This window comes from Bubalus bubalis, chromosome 1 (genome assembly GCF_019923935.1).
Source record: "Bubalus bubalis isolate 160015118507 breed Murrah chromosome 1, NDDB_SH_1, whole genome shotgun sequence".
Lineage (NCBI taxonomy): Eukaryota > Metazoa > Chordata > Mammalia > Artiodactyla > Bovidae > Bubalus > Bubalus bubalis.
The window spans coordinates 6645178-6660197 of record NC_059157.1 but is presented as its reverse complement, the minus strand read 5'-3'; positions in this window follow the sequence as shown (position 1 = coordinate 6660197).

The window sequence follows — 15020 nt, the reverse complement described above, 5'->3', positions numbered from 1 at the left end:
GGATGAAGCTGTTTGAAGTAATTTCAAGAATGCGCATGTTCCTGCCCACTCTAGCACTTCTCATCAAGGCCGAGGGGCCAGGAGGTGACCGCCGCCCTCCCAGGCAAGAGGCTCAGATGTGCATGCGGGCCCTGGGAACCTAACTCCGTGCCCAACATAACATCTGTTGACTTGGAAAACGAGAAAAATAAAATTCCACCCCAATCACTTACCTGCTGAATATTAGCGATCTAGGAGGACTGAATCTCACAGGGGCGGGTGGCTGGGGGCGGGGGAGGGCCTTGGCTGCCACCAAAATTCCTCCAAATGTGGATCCTCCTGTACGAATACTGAGTCATATTGTACACATGAAAGTAACGCATTTATGTTGATGAGATCTTGATTTTAAAAATTCAAAAACAAGGCAAGAACCCTCATTGCCCAGTTGGGTGTCTTCTGGAGGTGGGGGTTTTGTGTATCTTGTCATATTCTGGTTATTGCACAATTAATATTAGAACCAAAGGAACTAGAGATCATTTCTGAAACATGAACGTATATGAGAGGAAACTAAAACGCAGGGCCAATTAAGATATTATAATGAAAACAGCAACAACTCTAAAACCATCTCTGGACTAAGTCTCTTCTGCACTGTGGGCGTGTCCAGAGAGACTGCTGAGTCAGGCTTTATTGAGCACCTGTGAGCAGCAGCAAGTCCAGGAGGCAGGCCCAGACCCGTCTCCTGCTGGAGCCTGGCTGAGCTCCGGGTGCCCTGCGCAGCCAGCTTGCCTTTAACTCCGGCCGCAGCTTCAGAGTGATAAGGAAGCAGCAGTTCTTGGATGCCGACAGGGTTTGCCAAGAACAAACCACTTCAGACACATTGATTTCGGATTTTGTATTGATAAGATTAGGCAGATTAGAAAACTACAGTATGCAGAATACCTGAGCCCTAACAAGGAATTTAACAGGGTCTTTAATGAAACATGTCTGGGCAAAATGGAGAAGTCTGATCTGGACCTTAGTACAGCTGGTGGGGTGTCGCCACTTGAATGGTGCTAATTAAAGGCACAATAGCACCTAGACGATCCTGCTGCAAAGCTTGCCTTTTGGCCCCATCTGTTCAGCATTTTAATGAATAACTTGACTAAAGCTACAAAAGGCAAGTTTATTAAAAATGTGTGTGTCCTAAGGCTGAGAAAGAATGATTATACTAAATGACAGAATTTAAAAAATCTAAACAGGCAGAAAAATGGGGCAGATGAACTATGTAAGATTGTAAGATCTTACACTGCAGTTATTAAAAAAAAAATGTACAAGGTCAAGATAGACCCTGGTGCTGCCTCATGTAGCAAACACCGGGGAAAGAAAGCCTGCGGCCCCCGTCCCAGCAAACTGGGTGCCAGCGCTTGGGCCTGGGGGTCTTGGGGTCCCGTCTCCCCAGCAGCCTGTGCGGAGACAGTGTGGTTCCTAAGACGCTGCCCTAACCTGGAGGCAGCGCGGCAGAAACTGGCCCGAGACTTGGGAGCGGACAGAAAAAACGGTGTAAATGCAGCAGGTGGGAGGGCAGAAACATGAGCAGTGAAGCGAGAGGAGCCGGGTGCGCGGATGAGCTGGGGGCGGCCGCCCAGCAGACCAGGCCGCTGGTTTAGAGCCTTTCAATGAGTCGCACCTAGGAGAGAAAGGGAACCAGGCTGTAGCAACCCAGGGAGAGCGGTGTCCAGGGTGGTGAGTGAGCCTCCAGGAGGAGACACAACAGCGCACCCAGAGCTTTTCAGGCAAAGCTGCCTCGATGGACTGGTCCTCCGCCCTCAGGTGAGTGGGGAGGTGGGCTGGGGGGTCGCTGGGGGCACTGGGGCCCGAGAGAACTGCCCGCAGAGGCCGGCCTGTAGCGACCAGAGAGGTGACACCGTTGTTCCGGATCCCAGCGCTCAGACGCCCGGCGCCCGCCCTCCTTCCGACCCCCCGGGCGGGGGCCCAGCTCCGCCACCACGAGCCCCCAGGCGCCCCGATGGTGCCGCGCAGCCGGCTTGAGAACCGCCCCGCCGGCCCGGCCGCGCGGACGAGCCCGGCCTCCGACCCTCCAGGCCCAGGGGTCCCGGGCTCGGCGCGCGCTGGGGCCTGCGAGCCCGGAGGCCTCCTAGGAGCTCAGCGCCCGGCCGGCCCGGAGGCCGGGCTCAGGACGACGCCGCGCACGGAGGCCCGCCCCGCGGACCGCCGCCGCGGTCTCCCGCCACAGGCCCCTCTCCCCGGGCTCGGCGGTCGGCCGCGGCCTGGTGCTCGGTGGAGCGCAGCCTGGTCCACGCACCCCACTCCAGTGCCCCCGGAGAAGGGAGGCCGCCGGGCTGCACCCCGCGAAGGGAAAGGTGTGCCGGCGGCCGGGGGGGTGGGCCCTCGGAGGTGGACGAGGGCCCTTCTCAGCGCTGGCGGCCTCAGACCTGAGCCGGCCTCCGACCTGAGCCGGCCTCCCTGTCCCTTCGTCAGGCCCCTTTCCCGCTCGCCCCGTCAGGACCACCGGCCCCTCCTACATCGACTAGAGTTACCTCCACCCCAGCCAGGACGGGGTTCTGGCCGCGCCAGCAGCATCCTTGGGAGGCGTGTGGCCTGGAAGAGGGCTTCGTCGGGGGACCCTTCATCTCCCCGGGGTGCGATAGAATAGAGAATGCCCAATTATATCCGACTTGCAGATAAATAACAACACTTTAGGGGTGTAATCAAGTCCCATGCAGTATTTGGGACATACTTAAGCTGTAAAATGTTTTGATTGTTTACCAGAAGTTGAAATTGGAAAAGACCCTGATGCTGGGAAAGAATGAGGGCAGACGGAGAAGGGGGCAGGGGCAGAGGATGAGATGGTCTGGTAGCATCAGTGACTCGGTGGACATGAATCTGAGCAAACTCCAAGAGACAGTGGAGGACAGAGGAGCCTGGAGTGCTGAGTCCATGAGCTCACAGAGTCGGACACGACTGAGCTACTGAACAACAACAACAAACACACCTGAGCATCCTGTTTTTTATCTGACAGCCCTATCCAGGGAGTCCCTCTGGGTAGCATTTCCTCATGGAATTTACCCTTTCTTGGCCCAAAGCAGGATCTTGCCAATATCTTTGAGTTAATCAGACTTGTGGAAACTCATCCACGCTGACCAAGCTCGTGAAGGTCAGAAGCGTAAAGCCGAGCGCTTAGCACTGCGTGAATGAAGATGAATCCCATGGCCGGAAATGTCGCTGGAGTGGAGACAGGGCTTCCTCACTCTCGGATTATAACCTTCATTGCACTTTGCTCCTCTGGGGCAGCAAGCTGTACCTTGCTCAGCTGCCTGCCAGGTGCTGGCCATGACTGGATCCCGAGCAGCTGTTTAATGAGTAACTACATGTCAGATGGACTCAGAGAGAGGCAGTGAGTGCCATTAGGTGTTCTCAGCCATGGGCTCCGGCCCAGATCATTTTCAGCACTTCTCCCCGCTGAGGGGTCATCTTGCCAGCAGAACCACGGTCTGAGGTGGATGCTACCCTGGGCAGTGCTCACTGTACATGGCCTCACAAGCCCCCTGCTCTTAAACAGATACGAACAGGGATTCTGAGGTCCAAAGGAGCTTTAACTCCCTTTGTTGTTATTTAGTCGTTAAGTCATGTCTGACTTTTGCAACCCATGGACCATACAGCCCACCAGGCTCCTCTGTCCATGGGATTCTCCAGGCAAGAATACTGGAGTGGGTTGCCATTTCCTTCTCCAGGGGACTTTTCTCACCCAGGGATCGAATCCACATCTCCTGCATTGCAGGCAGGTTCTTTAGCACTGAGCCTCCTGGGAAGTCCCTTGAACGCCCTACTCTGCTCCTCACTGGATGTGTGACCTTGAGAGACTGGCCCGGGAACAGTCACACTTTAGCATATATCTCGGTTCCTCCACTGGGTGCTGATTTTGTCTTGTGACTCTTAGGAGAATTTTAGCAAGGGTGGCTTAGACAGCCTCCAGCCTGCAAGTAGAGGTCAGAAAGTGTCATCTAGCATGCCTGTGTTATGTCTCCATCCTTTAGAAGAGTGGCTGCTGATGTGGTGGCCACTAATCACATGTGACCATTTAAACTCAAGTTAAATGCAATGAGAAATCCTGTTTCTTAGCTGCACGACACACGTCTCAACATTTCTGTCATCTGTTGGACAGCACTGCTCTAAACTCATATTGAGATTTTTCCACACATTCACACAGCACGTGATAGCAGATCAATGCAAACTCATCTACAGGTCAAGTCTCCCACACACCAACCACCCAGAAATGACTCACTTACCCAATAAATATTTTTTCTTCTGACAGTAATAGTGCTTCCCTGGTGGCTCAGCTGGTAAGGAATCCGCCTGCAATGCAGGAGACCCTGGTTTGATTCCTGGGTTGGGAAGATCCCCTGGAGAAGGGAAAGGCTACCCACTCCAGTATCCTGGCCTGGAGAATTTCATGGACTGTATAGTCCATGGGGTCACAAAGAGTCGGACACGACTGAGTGACTTTCACTTTCACTGCCAATAATACCCACAAACAATATAGCCAAGTATTACTTCAACCCCCGTATATGTAAGACAGTACTGCTGAAGAGCTTCAGAGAAAAATTCCAATAAAAATAATAAAAAGTATGACAAGGAGCTAACTGAAAGTTAAGAATTAATGAAAAGAGTGTATGGTTCAACCCAAAGAGCAAGTCAGTGCTGAATTTTTGTTTTGGCTTCTTCCTTTGAAATCAGGATCTTAATTCTTCTCCCTGCTCCCCTAGAGCTGTTAAAAGGAAGGTGATGGGATGGCAGCCTGGGTTTCCTTCCTGCTTGTCCCCTGGGAGACCTGGAAGCAATCTGCCCCCTGCATCCCTGTTTTAGAGTTTACCCCATGGAGAGGTTGGCTGCTGGGCAATCTGTAGATGGACGATGACAACCTGTAGATGACCCCAAGATTTCCAAACAGGTTCTACCACCATAATAAGGGATATGCCCATGGATAGGAGGCTTCCCCGGTGGCTCAGTGGTAAAGAATCCACCTGCAATGCAAGAGACGCGGTAGACTCTGGTTCCATCCCTGGGTTGGGAAGATCCCCTGGAGGAGGCAATGGCAATCTACTCCAGTATTCTTGCTTGGAGAATCCCAGGGATGGGGGAGCGTGGTGGGCTGCCGTCTACGGGGTCGCACAGAGTCGGACATGACTGAAGCGACTTAGCAGCAGCAGCAGCAAGCTGGTTGGATAAAATAATGGTGCCAGTAACAATGGTGAAAACTAGTGTTTGCTGGAAGCAATCTGTGCCAAACATTCGGATGCATTCTTTCATTTAACCCGGAGAAATGACTTGCCCCAGGTCGCACTTAAGTGATGGAGGCAGGTTGTGAACCCAGGGTCCATGCCCAGAGCCACAAGGCTATTATTGTATCAGTCAGGGTTCAATCAGGAGAGAAGGCACATAGTAATTCCATCAGGGAGAATGTAGATGAAAAATGACTCACTGTAACAGAAGGTTGGAATAACATGGAAAAGGTAACGAAAGCGCAAAAGAAAATAGAAGTAGCAGAGGGAACATGCAGCCACTACCCTAAGGCTGAGGAAGGGGAGGCGTTCTTCTCTCCCCCGGGCTTTAAATCCAGGCCTTAGGGAGATACAGCGGTCTGCTCTGTGCCCGTGGAAACTCCTGGACTTTCGTCTCTAGAAGGTGCTGGACATCTGTCCTTTGGGCGAGCCAGGCAGAGTGTCTCATGGGGCAAATGGCCCAAGGGGATTCTCGAAGAAGCTGCTGCCCACTGCATGCTGTGACCACCATGGGCTGTAGGAGCCGACACTGACGAGCCACCCGTCCTGCAGGGCCCGATGCAGCCACCCCGGAGCCAGGCTCCCGCGGAGCCGGGAGCTGGCGGGGATTCAGGCCCTAGGAGGCGGCCGCTGGGCCAGCACATGGCCCGGCCTGAGGAAGGAGCTCGTGGATCCAGAAAGGGTTCTCGCTCATCTTCCTCCAGCTCCTCCACGGATGAAGCTTCGTGCCACCTGGCAAGGAAAGCTGCTTCACAGGGCGGGCAGTGAAGGTGCACTCCGAGCTGGAGGCCATGCGCGATGACTCCCGCACTGCTGGGTCAGACACCGTGTCCCCCCAGAGCGGAGGAGTGACACAGCGTGGGGGTCAATGGCTTGAGCTCGGAGCGCGAGAGACCCCGGCCGAATGCCGCCTCCACTGTTCTCTGTACCCGCTCTGTGACTCTGGACAGAGCAGAGCGCTTTCCTATTGCTTCAGATTCTTTTTTTCTCCCGACATTTTTTTTTGCTATGAAAACTTATATCTTTGAAAAATTAATACAGTGAACCCCTATCATTTCTTCTCCAGTTTTTATGCTTCTAATCGTTTTCTCTTGCCATATTTCACTGGTTAATATCTACGGTTGCCAAGACTGAGCAAAGAAAAATATAGGATGCATAATTAAATTTCAGGTAGCAGATAGTTTCTCAGTGTGAGCAGGTCCCATGCAATGTTCGGAGAATTCTAATCGGAGTGGGTGTCTGGTATTTTATCTGGCAGCTCTCCTTCCTAGAACACAGTAACGCTGTCCGTGGGCACCTTCAACTTTCCCCTCACAAACGTTCCCACAATAACTCAGACTTCGACTTCAGTACCGAGGCGTGTGTTTTCTATCATGTTAAAGTTTCTGCAGTTCCTATTTTATTAAGTCTTCTTATCAGCAAGAAATTTTGTTGTAAAGCCTTTTGTGTAACCATGGAGATAATCATAGAATTTTCCTCCTTAACTTTATTTACATGTTGTATTATGCAGACAGATTTCCTAATTTGTAATCATTTTGTATTTCTAGGACAAACCTAGATAACTTGGTCACAATTCATTCTTTTTAAATAAGTTGTTAGTTTCTATCTGCTAATTAAAAAAATAATTTGATCAATGTTTATAAGTGAAATTGGTTTGACTTTCTGTGTTTATTCATTACTGTTATGCTTGGTTCACAAAAATAATTTGAAAATTCCTTTTTTTAATATTTTAGAATATTAGAATTATCTGGACTTTGAAAAATTCCTGATAGAACTATTTGGTTCAATACTTCTTGTAGAATAGATCTTTAACAAATTCCTGTATTTCTTTTAAGGACACTGGTTACATACAGTGTTGGGGTCAATGTCGATAAATTGTATATTCCTAGGAAATTATATATTCTGTCTGCATTGAAAATTTTATTTGCATAAAATTGTACAAATTAAGTTCTTACAGTTTTTGTTTACTGTCTTTAATGGCTTTTTCCCCTTTAACACTTCTTATTTTATTTGCACATTTTCCCAGGTCTCCCTTGATTAGGTTAGATACTGGTTTTTATATTTCATTGCTCTTTTCAAAGAATTTGCAACTTGATGTATGTTTTTATGTTCATTTCTTCTTTAATTTTTTATTACCATCTTTCTTTTGCTTTCTTTAGATTAGTGAATTTTTCATTTTCTACTGTTTGAGCTAGAAATCTAATTACTTTTATTCACAAGTATTTACCTTTATTAAGTATTTAATGTTATTACTTTTTCCTCCTGTCACTATTTTAAGTGTGAAATACAGTGATATATAGCATTTCCATTATCATAATTTAAAAGACATTTTGCAGTTATGATTTCCATTTCTGCTCTAACCAAAGACTGACTTACCATCGGTATTTTTAATGATTGAAGGGCCTGTTGAGGGACTGAAATGCTTGGTGTCAGTGTCCTGCTTCTGCCTATTGAACCCCTGTAGCCATGTGAGCAGTCTCCACGGCGGTTCCATGTGCTCCTGAGAAGAAGGGATTTTTCTCTATTTTAGGGTATAAATTTTTTTAAATATTTTAATTTGAATACTGTTGATTTGCAAATTTAAGTTAGTTTCAGGTGTCCAGCAATGCAATTCAGTTTTGCATGTGTTTTTTCAGATTCTTTTCCGTTATAGGTTATTACAAGACATTGAATATAGCTGTCTGTGCTATTCAGTAGGTCCCTGTTGCTTATCTAGTTCATATATAGCAGTTAGAATCTGATAATCCTATTCTTACAATTTATTCCTCACCCTCCCTCCCCCTTTGTTAGCCACAAGTAACTCCACACCTGTGAGTTTGTTTCTGCTTCATAGACATGTTCATTTGTGTTGAATTTTAGATTACACATAAAAGTGATATCATATGGTATTTGTGTTTCTTTGTTGGACTGACTTCACTTAGTATAATGATCTCTAGGTCCATCCATATTTCATTCTTTTTTATGGCCAAGTAATATTCCATTGTATATAAGTATCACACCTTCTTTATCCATTCCTGCAACAATGTACACTTAGGTTGCTTCCATGTCTTGACTATTGTAAATAGTGCTGCCATGAACATATGCTATTTTTAGTTTTTTATTAGGGTGTAAATTTTGATATATAGCTATGCCTTTTACCTGATTGATTGTGGCTTGTTTTGTTTTAGTTCTTCTGAATTTTTAAATGTCTTCCACTCATGATCTGTCTTGGACTATGAGCAGCATATTAAAATCACCGATCAGTGTAGCTTCTGCTTTGTGAAGGTAGTGCTGTTTTATTGATATAGTTACTGATAATCGTGTCACCTGTGCATATCATAGCATTGGGTTTGTTTTGTAAGCCACATGGAAACCCTTTTCCTTTTAACAGATGAGCCCACTCCATTTATATTAGTTGATGTGACTAATATATCTTTGGCGTCAAGTCTGTCGTATTATTTTAGGTTCTATTTTTTGTGTGTATGACATTATGTATTTACTGTTTTGATGCGATCTGTTTCTTTGATCATTTTAGCATTTACTTTACAGGTTTTTTTAAAACTCACATAATACAAGCTCAGCCACTGGAAGGTGCTGGTCGGGTGGCATTCAGTGCCTCCACCACCTCTGCCCGGTCCCAGGAGCTTCCTCCCCAAAGGAAGCCCTGAGCTCAACCAAGCGCTGACTCCCCACCCTGCTCTCTCTCGAGTCCCTGGCAACCTCCAACCCAGTTTCTGTCTGGATTTTAAGTTGCTTCTGTAAGTGCCTGGTACAATTCCTATCAGCAGAAGAGTTGCCATTGTAATGGCTTTAGGTGTACAGTTCAGTGGCATTCCTTGCAAACAGCGTTGTGGAGCCCTCCCCACTATTTCTGAAGTTTTCTGAAGCCCCAGACGAACGCTCTGTGCCCTGGAGGCATGGCTCCGCTTTCCCCTCTGCCCCAGCGCCCACTGACCTCTGCTCTGCCTCCATCTCCGTGAACGTGCCCATCTGAGCACTCGTGTGTGTGAGTCACACAGTGTCCGTGCTCTGTGTCTGATTTATCTCAGCATGACGACTTCAGGCTTCAGCCTGCTGTCTGTGTCAGAACTCCATTCCTTTTTATGGCTGAAGACTGTTCCATTGCATACATTCACCATGTTTTATCATTCATTTCTTGATGAACACTTGGGTTTTTTCCACTTCTGGGCTGTGGTTCACTGGCATGAACATTTGCATGTGAATATGTGTTTCAGTCATTTAGTCATTTTCAATTTATTTGGACTTCCCTGGTGGTTCAGATGGTAAAGAATCTGCCTGCAATGCAGAAGACCTAGGTTCAATCCCTGGGTTGGGAAGATCCCCTGGAGAAGGGAATGGCAGCCCACTCCAGTATTCTTGTCTGGAGAATTCCATGGACAGAGGACCGTGGCAGGCTACAGTCCATAGGGCCACAAAGAGTCGGACACGACTGAATGATTACACTACTTTACTACTACTAACCACTATGGTAACTCTGTTCAGCTTTTTGAGGAACCAGCAATTTCTACGGAGGCTGAATCATTTTTATAAACCTGAGCTTAGTCTCTCAGTCATGTCTGACTCTTTGCAACCCCATGGACTGTAACCCACCAGATGCCTCTGTTCATGGGATTCTCTGGGCAAAAATATGGGAATATGTAGACATTCCCTTCTCCAGGGGATCTTCCCGACCCAGAGATCGAACCCAGCTCTCCTGCATTGCAGGCAGGTTCTTTACCATCTGAGCCACCAGGGGAGCTTTTGTTTCTATGCTGCTGCTGCTGCTAAGCCGCTTCAGTCGTGTCCGACTCTGTGCGACCCCATAGACGGCAGCCTACCAGCCTCCCCCATCCCTGGGATTCTCCAGGCAAGAACACTGGAGTGGGTTGCCATTTCCTTCTCCAATGCATGAAACTGAAAAGTGAAAGTGAAGTCGCTCAGTCGTGTCTGACTCTTCGCGACCCCATGGACTGCAGCCTACCAGGCTCCTCTGCCCATGGGATTTTCCAGGCAAGAGTACTGGAGTGGGGTGCCAGATCCTTCATATAGAACAATCCTGTAACAGAAAGATGCCTTAATAGAAAGCTTTGTTTCAATGGGATCCTTAATTTCTACCTCTTGTTTCATCCTCCCCCGTCACAGCCAAGTTCCTCCCTTTCTGCTAGAAAGTGCTTTCCCCAGATTTCCGTCTCAAATTCTGGACACTGTCACGTCCTTCCTTTCCTGTCCCTTTGAGCCAGTGCTCAGCTCCACCAGGTCTCGGAGTGGTTCTCAGAATTTCTTCCACCAGGTGGGCCCCTCTCTTGGGTGCTGGTCTTTGCCGTGTTCCCCCACAACTAGCCTGTACCCTGCTCCTCTCCTCTGTTCCCTGTGCAGTTTCTGATTCTCCCCTTCAGCAGGGATTCTAGAGCTGTCTCACATTTGTTCTGATACTTCTTTTCCTACTCAATGTGCAATTTAAAGTTTCAGATCTCTCTTCTCCTTTCAAGGACAACATGCTGTATCACGCTTTTAAGGGTAGTTTCCCTTGAACTCCCTTGTTATTTGCATGGTTTTGTAGGATGTGTGGATATACTCTTATCTGGACGGCTGATATTATCCCATGAGAACCAGGAAGGCTGTCTTCTCTTTATCTTAGAGCAAGGATGCTCAGAACTTAGCTCTCAGTGTTATTTCAGGGTCAAATGAGGTAATAGAAGAGACAATGTTCCTAGCCTAGTACACAGCACTTAAAGTGCTTAGCGAGTTTTCGTTGCTATTTTTATTGTTGTTGTTATTATTCTGATTCACTGTGTGAGTCGTCCTCCCCAGAAAGGATGATTTCTCAGGACCCTCATGCATCAAGGATCCCGGAAGAAGGAAAGTCTGAGTTTTAGTTCTTGATTCTCTCTTACTAGCCCATATTTTCCTTCCTGATTCAATTTGAGCTTGGCAAACATCTACCATTTCTAGAAATGTATTTTTTAATATTCTGATATTTTTTCTAGTGAGGCTAAACGCTTCTCCAAAAGCAGTTAACCGTAAAAGCAGATGGGAGGGGTGATGGACATGAGCGCCAGTGGGCGGGGGAAGTCGGGGACCCGCCCTCCGTCGGCCTGAGCCGCCTGCACGTGGTCCCCAGCCCTCCGTTGTTTGGTAAGATTCTCTTTTCCAAACCGAGCAGTATCCCCGGTCCCCTCCTCGCCTCCGTCCCCGGCCTGTCTCCGGATGCCCCCTCTTTCCTTTCTGTCTCTCCCCTTCTCTCCCGTTCTTGCTCTTTCCCCTTCTCTCGCGTTCTTGCTCTCTCCCCTTCTCTCGCGTTCTTGCTCTCTCCCCTTCTCTCCCGTTCTTGCTCTCTCCCCCACACAGGGGACTGCTGCAGCGCATCGCTTGCGTGAACAGCTTATATTTAGAACATCCCTCCTCCCAGACTGGAGTTAACATGGCCCCTCTAGCTCCGTTTCCACCTCGCTTTCCAGCTGCCTTCGCTAAATCCCGGGTGCGCTCTGCAGGACACGCGACGCCTGCCGGCCAAAGGCCTGGCTCAGGGTGGGGCCCGGAAACGCTGGCCCTGGACCGCAAACCTTGAAGGAGCAGCAGCGTTGATTCTCTCATCACCCCTCAGGGTGTAACACGCGATACGTCAGGAGCCACCCTGGCCGCACAGAAATCAAGAATACCCAGTTGTGATGGCCCAGGAATCCATGGAAATCGCTCCGGTCAACCTGCTGACTTAAGAGCGTAAGGGTCGCTCTTTCTGCGGGATCAGGGGAGGGGGCACAAGGCCTGAGTCCCTGGAAACGTGGGAGCTAAGTCAGGGCCTCCGAGATGCCCCGTCCTGGTCCTGGGACCTACAGGTCAGAGGAGGTTACTGCAGGTGTGATTAGGAGTCTGGAGACGAGATTATCCTGGCACTGCAAGGAGATCCAGCCAGTCCATTCTGCAGGAGATCAGCCCTGGGATTTCTTTGGAAGGAATGATGCTAAAGCTGAAACTCCAGTACTTTGGCCACCTCATGCGAAGAGTTGACTCATTGGAAAAGACTGATGCTGGGAGGGATTTGGGGGCAGGAGGAGAAGGGGACGACAGAGGATGAGATGGCTGGATGGCATCACTGACTCGATGGACGTGAGTCTGAGTGAACTCCTGGAGTTGGTGATGGACAGGGAGGCCTGGCGTGCTGCGATTCATGGGGTCGTGAAGAGTCGGAAACAACTGAGCAACTGAACTGAACTGAACTGTGCGACCGTAGGGGCGGATCAGGTTCGGGGGACTGGTGGGGGGGGCGTGGCGCTCAGACAGGAAGCCAGGTGTGGACAGAAGCAGGAGGAAACGGTCTCAGTGAAGGATGTGGGTGGCCTCCAGAAGCCAGAAAAGCAAGGAGACCGGTTCTCCCCAAGGGATTCTGGAAGGAAACGACTCTCAGTTCAGTTCAGTTCAGTTGCTCAGTCGAGTCCAATTCTTTGTGACCCCATGGACTGCAGCACGCCAGGCTTCCCTGTCCATCACCAACTCCCAGAGTTTACTCAAGCTCATGTGCATTGAGTCCATGATGCCATCCAACCATCTCATCCTCCTGCCTTCAATCTTTCCCAGCATCAGGGTCTTTTCAAATGAGTCAGCTCTTCGCATCAGGTGGCCAAAGGATTGGAGTTTCAGCTTCAGCATCAGTCCTTCCAAGGACTGGTTGGATCTCCTTGTAGTCCAAGGGACTCTCAAGAGTCTTCTCCAACTCCACAGTTCAAAATTCTTCGGCTCTCATCTTTCTTTATAGTCCAACTCTCACGTCCATACATGACTACTAGAAAAACCATAGCTTTGACTAGGCGGATCTTTGTTGGCAAAGTAATGTCTCTACTTTTTAATATGCTGTCTAGGTTGGTCATAACTTTTCTTCCAAGGAGTAAGCGTCTTTTAATTTCATGGCTGCAGTCACCATCTGCAGTTTAGCCCAGAGAGACTGGTTTGGGACCTTCCAGACCTCCCAACCTCAGAGCTGTAAGGGATTCATCTGTGTTCTTTAAAGCCACTGAATTTTTGCTGATTCATTGCAGTGACAATTGAAGAAAAAAAAAAAAATACTGTCAGTGCTGATTCTCTCTTAACAAAATGTATTTACTCTACATTAAACATTTCACCCCAGTAGTTAAGGGACTCGCCCAAGTTCACAGGGATGGTTACAGGCAAAGTGCCAATTAGAACTAGGGTGACCGTATATGTTTGTTGGCTTCTGACGCATAACCGATAACCCCGGACTTACTGCTTTAGAACAATGAGCCTCTGTTCAGCTAACAACCCTACTCAGCAACCATAGCTGTCTCACCTGCGTGGGACCTCTGGTGTTGGTTGGACTGAACCACAAGTCTCCCCGCCCACCAGGTGAGGGGTTGGTGGGCTGGGAGGGGTCCCCGCTGCGCCACCCGCCCCTTCAGCCTCCGTCAGACCGTCCTCAGGGCAGCTGGGTGGGGCCCCAAGAGAAGCCCTGAAAATACACGTGGTGGGCTGAAGCCTGGGCTTGGAATGCACACACCACTCCCACAGGAAGGGGCTTCCCTGGTGGCTCAGACGGTAAAGCGTCTGCCTGCAATGCGGGAGGCCCCGGGTTCGATCCCTGGGTCAGGAAGATCATCAGGAAAAGGAAATGGCAACCCACTCCAGTACTCTTGCCTGGAAAATTTCATGGACGGAGGAGCCCTGTAGGCTACAGTCCATGGGGTCGCAAAGAGTCAGACATGACTGAGTGAATTCACTTCACTTCACTTCTTCACTTCGCTCCCACTGCAACATTATCGGCCTACGCCGGGTTGTATGAAGAATCCATATTGGAGAAGGGGAAGAAGTTTCCTCATTTTGTGCAGAAGCTGCCAAGTCGCACTGGAGGGGACAGGAGCAGACCGGGAAGGGCGGGGGTTTTTGCAGAGTATCTCTTGGTGTAATTCACATCTTAAAACTTCGAAAATAAAAGGGGGTGCCTTTAGGAATTCCCTGGAAACAGCAGATGGAAACCAGGGCTGTGCCAGGTGTCAGGCTGCTAGGGGCCGCACCCTCCCTGTCACTCCCACCCCCGGGCAGGGTTCTCCCCTCCCCCACACGGTTAAGATTAAGATGCTGCTTCGCTGACCACGTTGGGGAGGGGTATAGTGCAGAGGTCAGACCTGGGATCTGAGTCCAGGCCAAGATGAGCACGACTGCTGTTCCTGGCGTCCAGGGAAGCACCCCCAGAGACGTCGTCTGCCCACTTCTCCCTGTAACCAGGGGGGTGTCTTCTTCTCCCCCTGGACCCCCACGTCCACGTGGTCATGAGAGTCACCGTCAGCGCCCTCGGTCGCCGCGGTCACACTCCGTGCCGGCTGCTCCTGTGAGTGTGCGCACCCTGCAACCGTTCATTTATAAAGAAAAACAATTTACAGAGTCCCCGCTGGAAGCTTTTTCTGGAGGCTTGAATGTAGCAAGCTCACCTCGGGGACTTGGAACCTCGTCACAGATTTCTGTTGACCTGACCTATGAGGGATCTGACCTCTTTTTTTTTTTTTTCTAATCCTGCCAGCCTTTTCAAGGCTTATTTCAAAAGCCCATTTTATGGCTTGGTTTATAAAAAGCTCTATTTTCCCTTCAAATAATATAATATCTTTGAAACATGAAGACTTTCTCCATTAAGTTTAGAAATGTTTGTCCTATGGTTTGAAGTCAGGAGCTGGAGCGTTTGGGAATGTATTTAGAAAGTTAGCAATCCTAATATATGGGAGGTGGCTTTTTAATAACCTCCCAGCAAGCAAGCCATTCTTGGAGGTCATTCAGCTGATA